Below are 11,549 nucleotides of genomic sequence, written 5' to 3' on the forward strand. Positions count from 1 at the left end.
GTCCAGTCTAGTCCATTTGTTAATTTAGGTAGGCCGACGGTCCAGTTCCCTACCGCTATGGCTTCACTTTTTTTCCAGTTTACCTTTGACGAGGAAACTTGACTAAAATCAGCAACAACACTTTCTAAAACCTTGATATCATTTTGATTTTGTATTAAAACCATAACATCGTCGGCATATGCAGATAAAACATGTGGAGCATTAAAACCAGGAAGAATAAAACCATTTAAAGACATTCGCAATCTGTGTAAAAACGGTTCGATTGATAGAGTATATAACATACCTGATAGCGAGCAACCTTGTCTGATTCCCCGATTTACATTAAAAGGAGCGCTTAACCCTCCGTTGATCTTGAGTACACTTTCAGCATCCTGGTACATCACCTTTATCATTGCTATAAGACTGGGGTTGAGACCAAAAGCCCCTAGAGTTTGCCAGAGGTATTGGTGCTCAACCCTGTCAAAAGCTTTTTCTTGATCCAGTGAAATCAGACCAAGATCATTCGCCAATGAGCTGGAGACGTCCAAAAATGTCCCGAATCAGAGAAACGTTATCAATGATAGATCTATTGGGTACACAGTAAGTCTGGTCGACGTGAATTATGGAGTCCATAACATTCCTGAGACGGTACGCCAGCGCTTTCGACATGATCTTGTAGTCCGTGCATAATAGTGACACTGGACGCCAGTTCTTGAGGTCTTGCAGATCACCTTTTTTGGGCAGAAGTGTGAGTACGGCCCTCCGGCTGCTCAGGGGTAGACAGCCTTCCTCACAGCTTTCGGTGAGAACTTCTAGCAGGTCTTCCCCAGTTCCTGCCAGAAAAACTTGAAGAATTCCGCTGGCAGGGCCGTCTATACCTGGTGCTTTCCCTCCTGCCATTGTGTTCAGGGCGGCCTGCAGCTCCTCTAGAACCAGCGGACCATCCAGTGCAGCATTCTCCTCAGGGGGGACCTTGGGAGCCCTCTGTGAAAAACCTCTAGTAGTTCTTGATTGTCACTGTACTTGTTGTCATACAGATCCCTGTAGAACTGTGTGGCGTACCGTCTGATGTCACTAGTGTGGGTTATGTTTTGACCGTCTGCTGTCCGTAGTGTGTGCATGAGTCTGCTCTGTCCGTTCTTCTTCTCCAGTCCGAAGAAGTACCGTGAGGGGGCATCAATCTCGTTGACGCCCTTGAAGCGAGAACGGACGAGAGCTCCTTGTGCTTTTGTGCCCAATAGATCTGCCATTAAAGCTTTTTTGCCTTGAGGTTCTCAAAATGTCCTCTATTTCCTGTGGACTCAGTCAAGGCCTGGAGTTCCACAATATCTATCTCCAGCTCTCTTAATGACTTGGTGATGTCCCTTGTGACGTTGGCAGTGTACTCCTGACAGAGCTGCTGGATTAAAATCTTCCCATGGTCCCACCACTGTCTATAGGAGGAGAAATCTCTCTTTTCTTTCCTAAAAGAGGTCCAGAAAAATCTAAAAGACTCAATAAAATTAGCATCATTCAGCAAAGAAACATTAAAATGCCAGTATGCACTTCTATGTTTAAAATTTGCAATAAAAACTCTGCATCTGACTAAAAAGTGATCCGAGAAACTAACAGGTGTCATTTGGCTAGTTTTAAAAACATTGAAATTATGTTTAAAACAATAAAACCTGTCTAGTCTAGCTAGCGAAATAAAATCATCTCTGCAATGTACCCATGTGTATTGTCTCTCGTTCCCGTGATGCCTTCTCCACACATCTACCAGATCATGGGTTTTTATCAGACGTGTAAGTATATGCTTCGATGCTGCGTGGGGTTCTGTGTGGTTTCTATCCATCAAATCATTTTGAGTGCAGTTAAAATCTCCTCCTAAAAACAGATAGTCTTTAAAATCACAACTGGATAAAAGTTCACATAATTTACTTAAAAGCAAAACTCGTTCAGGGCCGTTAGTTGGAGCATAAATGTTAATAAATACAAGATTAAAAAGTTCATATTTTGCTTCAACCAACATCAGTCTACCAGCAACAATCTCTTGTGTGGTGTAAGATTCTGGTATGAAATGTTTGGCAAAGAGAATGCCCACTCCGGCGCTTACTGAACTCAGTGAACTTAAAACAGCTTCACCTTCCCATTCCATCATCCATCTGGACTCATTCTCTTTATCACTGTGCGTTTCTTGTAAAAACATCACATCTATGTGTTTCAGTCGCATTAATTCATACAGTTCTGTCCTTTTTTTAACATCCCTTCCTCCACGTAAATTCAAAGAAGCAATGTTAAAATCAGACATGAGATAAAGTATGACATAGAAACAGACTAGCATTACGTCACAGAGTAATAGGTCATGCACTGTCATCCTCATCACACAGCAAATCCTGTCTTGTTTTTGTTATGAGCTTTTTTAGACGATAAACTTCTTGGTGTGTGAAACTTTTGTTTTTGTCTCTTATTATGTTAGTAGCTGAGTCTACAAAACGTTGTTTGTCGGGGAAGTGCTGGTCTATTTTGACTCCCTTCATGTTCTTTGTTTTTTGGAGAAACCTTTTTATCTCCTTAGCTGTATATGTACCTGCCTGATCTTTAGTGAGTTGGTCCATATCGCTGTCTGTGTCTGTGTTGGTGTCTTGCTCACTGCCCGACTCCATCACTGCTTCTTGACTGTTTGCACTTTGTTGTTCATGTACTGCTTCAACAAGCCCTTTCTTCCTTGTCTGAAGGCCACTACCGCTTGCCTTAGACTTTCTTTTGGATCTGACCACAGTGAACCCTGCATCAGCTGTGATCAGATCCGTGTTGTCTGTAGCTACAGACTCCTCGCTACTCTGATGTCCAACCGTCTCTGTGTTTTGTTCTGGATTGTCATTATAAACTTCTGGATTCTCCTTTCCTGTCTCCATCTGTCCTGCTTCTGGCTCATTTGTTTTCTCTTGTCTTTCTTGACCTTCTGTGTTACTGTTTTCTTGTGTTACTTCCTCTTGTCTGTCTGTGTGTACATTGTTTCCCTCACTGTCATGCTTATCTTTTTCTTTCTGCATTCCTGTCTCCTTACCACCATCGACCTCTTTCTCAGGACAGTTCCTGAACATATGCCCCTCCTGACCACACCCAAAACACTTCAACACTCCAGAAGTTGCAAAAATGACAAATTCTTCCCCATTCACTTTGACCTTGAACACTATGTTCAGGTCTTCATCCCTGTTGTTCATGATCATATATACAAATCTCCTGTAGGACAAAATGTGCTTCATCTCCGGGTCTTTGTAGCCTGTTGTAATTGGCTTGATCTCAGACACCGGTTTCCCAAATCTAGCCAGTTGTTCTAGCAGAACCTTGTTGTCTATGTAGGGGGGAACATTAGACAAAATAACCCTTTTCGAGGGGCTACTGAGGGGAAAAGCTTTGATCAATGTGTCTCTGATCGCAACTCCATTAGCGACCACAACCTCAACTTTGTGGACTTCATCTACAAATATCAGCACAGCCTTATTCATGCGGCCGGCAGAGACAATGCTCCTACCGCCGATTAGTTTAGCTACCGCGGCGGCGCACTCCTCTACGGTGCACGCGACCGTCAGTAGCAACTTAAACCCATGTTTCCGGGTCAGGTTTGTTAAAGCCATGACTCCGAAAACACGGAAAGTAAAGGCTCGTGCCGAACACTCACACTCACACACACACACACACACACACACACACACACACACACACACACACACACACACACACACACACACACACACACACACACACACACACACTACTCACTACACACCACCCTATGCTCATTCAAATCACACAACATACAACATGAAAAAAAAGCAATAAAGATAGAGTATTCACTCACACCTTCACTACACGCTCCTTCCACACTCACGCGCTCCGTCCGCGCTCACACGCTCACGCATGCGCCGGCAGAAACAAACCACCACACAACCCTACATAACCAACGCAACCACCACCTCGTCTCGTCTCTATCTCTCATCGCTCTCTACTGCTTCATCTCGTGCGCTCACGCAATGCGCTCAGAGATCGAGAGAGAGAGGAGGAGAGAGAGAGAGAGAGAGTGCGCGCCATAGAGACCTACAGAGAGAGTAGAGGAGAGAGTAGACTCATAGACAGATAGAGCGAGACTCTACCTCTCTGCTCTACTCATGCTCTTTCTACTCGTCTCCTGCTACTCTGGCTCTCTAGCTCCTCTCCTCCTGCATCTCTCTCTCTCTCGTCTGTGCGAGCGCGCTCGCGCGCGCCCGCTCGCGCTGCGCGCTCGCTCTCTCTCTCGCTCGGCTCGATACCCCTCATACCAGAGTGATAGCGATAGAGACAGCACCCAGAGAGATCTCTAGCGACGAGAGAGATCTGTAGCTCGCATCTCGACGCCTCATCTCTCTATTTTTTCGCTCTCTACGCGCGCTCGCGCGTCACGAGATCTCTCTCTACTCTCCTCCTCTCTCTTTCTCTCCTCCTCTCTCTCTCTCTCTCTCTGCTCGTCTCTCCCATCTCTCTCTATCTCTCTCCTCATACGCCTCTCTCATCACCCTCTATCTCTCCTCTTCTGCTCTCTCTCTCTATCTCTCTACTCTACTACCCATCTCTAACCACACCACTCTCCTTTTTCTCTCTCATCTCTCTACGTCTCGCTCTCTCTGCTCAGTCGCAGCCCATTTGCGCGACCGTGCGCGCCAGAGAGAGAGAGAGAGAGAGAGAGAGAGAGAGAGCAGACCTGTAAACACATGTCCTCTTCTTGAGGAACAAACTCCCAAGCAGCTCACGCACGGCTTCCTAACACTTCTTTCACAGTTATGTGAAACTGAAAAACTGTTCGCTTTTACAAACTACTGGTTGCTTAATTCTACTTAACTACAACCTGTTGTACAAAGGACATTATTTATATTAATGTTATTTCCTGTCTAGTGTCATAGAGTTCCTCTCAAGGTTTCTTAGTCATATCATCTCATTCATTCATTTTCTACCGCTTATCCGAACTACTCGGGTCACGGGGAGCCTGTGCCTATCTCAGGCGTCATCGGGCATCGAGGCAGGATACACCCTGGACGGAGTGCCAACCCATCGCAGGGCACACACACACTCTCATTCACTCACACACTCACACACTACGGACAATTTTCCAGAGATACCAGTCAACCTACCATGCATGTCCTTGGACTGGGGAAGGAAACCAGAGTACCCGGAGGAAACCCCTGAGGCACGGGGAGAACATGCACATTTGTCTCACACCTCCAGGGTTGGGGATTCGATTCCCGCCTCCGCCTTGTGTGTGTGTGTGTGTGTGTGTGTGTGTGTGGAGTTTGCATGTTCTCCCTGTGCCTCGGGGGTTTCCTCCGGGTACTCCCGTTTCCTGTGAATGAGTGTGTGAGTGTGTGAGTGAATGAGTGTGTGTGCCCTGCTATGGGTTGGCACTACATCCAGGGTGTATCCTGCCTCGATGCCCGATGACACCTGAGATAGGCACAGGCTCCCTGAGAACCTGTGAAGTTCGGCTGACCTGAGAAGTTCGGATAAGTGGTAGAGAATGAATGAATGAATGAAAGAAATAAACGGAAATTATTATTATTTCACGGAAAACTTAATGTAATGGTCTTCATAGTGGATTTATCTTCAGTTCCCTAATTTAATCATCATTTATACTGTAGAAAGTGCTTACGAGAGATATACGGTGTGTGTTTGTTCGTTAGGACACTTCATAGTGCATAATGCCAAAAAAAAGAGCTATAGATTGAAAAGTGCGATCGAGCTGCTTCCTGACATCCTGTGTACAACCCCCACAATGCACCTGCGGTCCACAGGCTGTGCCCTGCCTCTTTCTCTTTTTGGATCAGATTCCCTTCACAGGTGAGTCACACACACACACACACACACACACACACACACACACACACACACACACACACACACACACACACACACACACACACACACACACACACAGGTGAGTCTCAGCAACCTTGTCCTGTCAGCTAGCTTAATACAATTATGCCCCAGGCAAAGTTAGTATTTTGTGTGAACAGACAGCCTTCACAAAAAAAAAAAAAAAAGTCACTGTCTCACTTTACATGCACAGCTTTTTTTTTTTTTTTTTTTTTTACCTTAAGGCATGTTCTACATCTTCCTTTTGCTTTTATAAAGCTGCAAATAGTGAGAACAAGTCTAATTACCTAGTTTGTATGAACATTTGGTTGGGGTATTTTTTTCTGTTTCCTGGTTTAGGATTTTATAGAGAATCCATTTTATACTCACACCAGATGCCATGTAAACACTTTCTTTCCGAAAGCAGTGTTTTTGCTCGGCAAGTCATCCGAAACTAATAGAAATCAGACCTTGAGTGGGTGATTTTCCTCAAGGTAACTCCCATTACTAGTCTCTATAATGTTAGGACTAACACTATATACGTATGTCATAGCCCGATACTGACACTTTTATTTATTTATTTATTTATTTATTTATTTTTGTAATTCACTGTTTTTTATTTTTATAGAACATACAAAAATACAACACAACAGAAGGAAAGAAAACCTTTTTAAACCAGTACCCTCCCAAAACCACCTCCATCCCACCCCTATCCCATCGCACCCCATGACCCATGTAAATACAAAAGTAAACAATATAAGCTCAAATATGTATATATATATATATATATATCGAGGCCACATAGATAGAGTAGCAGGCTCAATACTGACTCTTTCATTCATTCCACTATTCTATTTTATTGCACGATTTTCTAGCTTTATCGTAATTGTATACATATGCTACATATAGTGATGTAATGAATAGAGTTTCTGATTTCTGTCACAGTTGATAAGTGTGTGTGGAGATGATAAACTACTTTCTGTGCAAATACCATTAGTGGTTTGTTTATTTTACAGAGTTCATTTACCAAACGATTAGAACCCGCAAAACCGATATTCCTGACGTGTTTTACGAATCTATATCACCGTTTAGACTGAAGATGAATAAGCTTAAATAAGATTAAGTATGTGCTGGGATCATCAGTGAGGATTATGGTCGACTTGATAGAATCTGATGTGACTCAGTAGACATCTGACTGTGGGCTTTTTAATCACAGCCATGTGTCTGTAGTCTCGCTTAAATTGGATTGGCCAGAAAAAAGTATGAGACAAAGCAGGTCTGATTGATTAAACTTATTCTAATCCATAAAAAGATTTATCATTCTGCATTCCCATTTATGTAATTCAGGATTTATTTAAAAAAAATACTTACTATATAATATTATCAGCTCAGGACGATTGGCCACGTCATTCATTCATTCATTCATTCATTCATTCATTCATTCATTCATTTTCTACCGCTTATCCGAACTTCTCGGGTCACGGGGAGCCTGTGCCTATCTCAGGTGTCATCGGGCATCGAGGCAGGATACACCCTGGACGGAGTGCCAACCCATCACAGGGCACACACACTCTCATTCACACTCACACTATCACACACTACGGACAATTTTCCAGAGATGCCAATCAACCTACCATGCATGTCTTTGGACCGGGGGAGGAAACCGGAGTACCCGGAGGAAACCCCCAAGGCACGGGGAGAACATGCAAACTCCACACACAAGGCGGAGGTGGGAATCGAAGGTTTCAGGTTAAATGAGAACAAAACTAATGAAAGTCTATCCTGGGAACATTGTGAACGCCAAGCAGAGATGGGATTCCGTTTACAGACATCCAACCAATCATTTGTACATCCAATCTTCCATATTTATAGGGAAGCTCAGAGCAGCAGAGACGGTAACTCAAGCTCAGGATTGAAACTCAAACTCCGGAGCACCGAGGTACCCTCTAGAGACATGCATCCAGACTAGGATCCCATGGGACACAACAAAAAGAGCTGCAGGAGTTGATGGTTTTTCCTTTCATGTAGTCAGAAGCGAAGCTCTTGGAACAATGAAAGGTCACGTTTGGAGAGTATTGGGTGCTCATTCTGTGATATCTGTGACATGTAGCACCTCAGTGAGCTGCAGGAACTGGTTTATTCTTATTATTATACATGATGATTTCAATTATTCATTTATTTGTTTGGGAATTAGAAATAAACTAAGTTAAGATTGTTCAGAATAATTTCTTAATGACCAGATGTGAATGGTTAGAATTCCTTTTTGGGAGCAGATAGAATCGGTCAGAATTTCTTCCCGAGCAGGCAAAATTGGTCGGAATTCCAACCCGAGCAGGCAGAAATGGTTGGAATTTCTTAAGAAGCACGCAGAATTGTTCAGCGAAATTGGTCGGAATTCCAACCCGAGCAGGCAGAAATGGTTGGAATTTCTTAAGAAGCACGCAGAATTGTTCAGAATTCTTTAAGGAGCAGACAGAATTGATTGGACTTCCTTTATGACCAGATGCGAATGGTTAGAATTCCTTTGGGAGAAGACAGATTTGGTCTGATCTCCTTCAGGAGCATGCAGAATCGGTCTAAATTCCAACAGGAGCAGAAATAATTGGTCGGAATTTCTTCAGGAGCATGCAGAACTGGTGTGAATACTTTCAGGATCAGGCAGAATTGGTTGGAATTCCAACTGGAGCATAAGGAATTGGTAGGAATTTCTTCAGGAGCTTGCAAAATTGGTCAGAATACTTTTATGGCCAGATACGAAAGGTTAGAATTTCTTTTGGGAGAAGACAGATTTGGTCTGATCTCCTTCAGGAGCATGCAGAATCGGTCTAAATTCTTAAGGCGCGCACAGAATCGGTCTAAATTCCAACAGGAGCAGAAATAATTGGTCGGAATTTCTTCAGGAGCATTCAGAGTTGGTCTGAATTTCCTAAGGAGCAGAAAGAATCGGTCTGAATTCCAACAGAAGCAGACAGAACTGGTTGGAATTTCTTCAGGAGCATGCAAAATTGGTCAGACTTCCTTTGGATAATAAACAGTTAAAGATAAACTGGAAGAAGTAAATTTCTACATTTTCACTCATCTTCCTGAAGCTGAGCCAGCTAGGACCAGGTTACACATCGCTTATAATGAAGACGTTTTTGGCCACTATACACAGTTACTCTTGTTATTACTGCTCCTTATGTGCCATATTTGCTCTGAAATATTCAGGTAACGTAGGTGTTGTGGCATTTCCATGAGCCTCACACCAACCGAGCACACGGGTCAGTCACCACTGCGTGTGGAATTTCCCATTAACGTGGCACCTGAGTAGAGGAGGGAGACGTCAAGCTTCCTGTTTCAGAAGCAAGCAAAGCCAAAACGCAGAGAAAGGCAGAAAAACTCAAACAGATGTGCGAAAGAGACACAGAGAAAGTCTTTCAGAGTGCCTGGCTTCGGATTCAAGTCGGGAAGTGGCTTTGGGCTGGAAACCGGAATCCATATTTTGCTGTTTTTTAGCAAATGAGCATGTACGAAGCACGGCGGTGATGTGGGATAGTCTCAGGCCTAGAACATCAAACAAGATGGAAGTCAAGATGGGAAAACTTCCAAAGCAGTCCGAAACAAGAGTGATTTAGGATACACCTGCGATCAACAGGAGCCAGAGGAGATGAACATGAAAGCAAGCTTAACATCCTGATCCACAACCCAGGTTAGCTAGATTTATGGAGAAAATGATAGATGAATATGATATATAGTTAAAGTGAGTACCTTTTTGGAAGGACGCAGCCCTTTACCCAGTGGCATTGCTACAGCCAATTTTTCAGAAAGGAGCATAAAATCCTTGGCACCCTAAATGGTGGAGGAAAGGCAGACTTGGGAATCACAAGGCCCAGCTCCAAGAGCACAGCTGGTAATACTAAGCCTGTGGGAAAAGTGCTGAGTTTGCATCGAGCAAGTACGGCTCATAGAAAGTCTCTCTGTCCTCCACTTCCTCCGTCCTTAATGTATTTACTGTCTATGTTGCATCTTCATCCATCAAATATGCCATCCTTCATTGTTACGATATAATGTGTGAGTGAGTGAGAGAATGGTAAAGTTCTGATTCAATTCCTGCGACTGTGTGTGTGTGTGTGTGTGTGTGTGTGTGTGTGTGTGTGTGTGTGTGTGTGTGTGTGTGTGTGTGTGTGTGTGTGTGTGTGTAAAAGACAGCTGGTGACACTCATGGACTTGCATCGGGGAACGGGCTGTGCCTGATACCACTGTGCTATTGTGTGTGTGTGTGTGTGTGTGTGTGTGTGTGTGTGTGTGTGTGTGTGTGTGTGTGTGTGTGTGTGTGTGAGAGAGAGAGAGAGAGAGAGTGAGAGAGAGAGAGAGAGAGATCTATGCACAAAAGAGAAAGTGCTCTGTGTGTGTGTGTGTGTGTGTGTGTGTGTGTGTGTGTGTGTGTGTGTGTGTGTGTGTGTGTGTGTGTGTGTACACGAGACAGTAAATGAGTAAGTGTGAGGGTGCGTGTAAGTCACAAAGAGAGATAGTGTGTAGAAATGAGCCAGTGTACGACGAAGCTTGTTTATAATCGCTTGTGTTCTGCCGCCCCCTGGTGGACGTTTTTTTAATAGCACGGCGCCAGTTCTCTGTTCAGTTTCCAGCCTTTGTACTTTTACTAACTACATTTCAAAAGGAACACCTCTACCTTTTCCTTACTCCGTTCTCAGCCATCGCTACATTTCTCTACATTCATATATATGTAACCATTTAGCGTCCATCGAAATTCATAACACATCTAAATTAAAACAGAATTAATAGTTAGAGTTAGACTTTTTTACTTTGTTTACAGACACTGTTTGTAAGTGTTGTCATGCTAGCTTAGCAACAAATCTGTTAGTCTTTGCTAATGTACTTTCTATCTAAAAGTTTTATCTCAGTAAGAGAATAGTTATTCAGTTTGTTTCTAAATATCTCTAAACAGAGAGTTTAAAACAAGGTACAAAAAGAGGTCAAAAAACGGTGATCAATGATTAGTCCCTGGGAACAATGGTGATCAGTGATTGGTCCTTGGGAACAATGGTGATCAGTGATTGGTCCTCGGTTACAATGACGATCAATAATTGGTCCTTGGCAACAATGGTGATCAGTGATTGGTCCTTGGTTACAATGACAATCATTGATTGATCCTTGGGAACAATGGTGATTGGTGATTGGTCCTTGGTTCCAATGACGATCAGTTATTGGTCCTTGGTTACAATGACAATCAATGATTGGTCCTTGGGAACAATGGTGATCAGTAATTGGTCCTTGATTACAATGGCAAGCAGTGACGATCAATGGTGATCAGTGATTGGTCCTTTTTTACAATGACGATCATTGATTGATCCTTGGGAACAATGGTGATCGTTGATTGGTCCTTGGTTCCAATGACGATCAGTGATTGGTCCTTGGGAACAATGGTGATCAGTGATTGGTCCTCGGTTACAATGACGATCAGTGATTGGTCCTTGGGAACAATGACGATCAGTGATTGGTCCTTGGTGCCAATGACGATCAGTGATTGGTCCTTGGGAACAATGGTGATCAGTGATTGGTCCTTGGTCCCAATGACGATCAGTGATTGGTCCTTGGGAACAATGGTGATCAGTGATTGGTCCTTGGGAACAATGGTGATCAGTAATTGGTCCTTGATTACAATGGCAATCAGTGACGATCAAGGTTGATCAGTGATTGGTCCTTTTTTA

Source organism: Tachysurus fulvidraco, chromosome 14 (genome assembly GCF_022655615.1).
Source record: "Tachysurus fulvidraco isolate hzauxx_2018 chromosome 14, HZAU_PFXX_2.0, whole genome shotgun sequence".
NCBI lineage: Eukaryota > Metazoa > Chordata > Actinopteri > Siluriformes > Bagridae > Tachysurus > Tachysurus fulvidraco.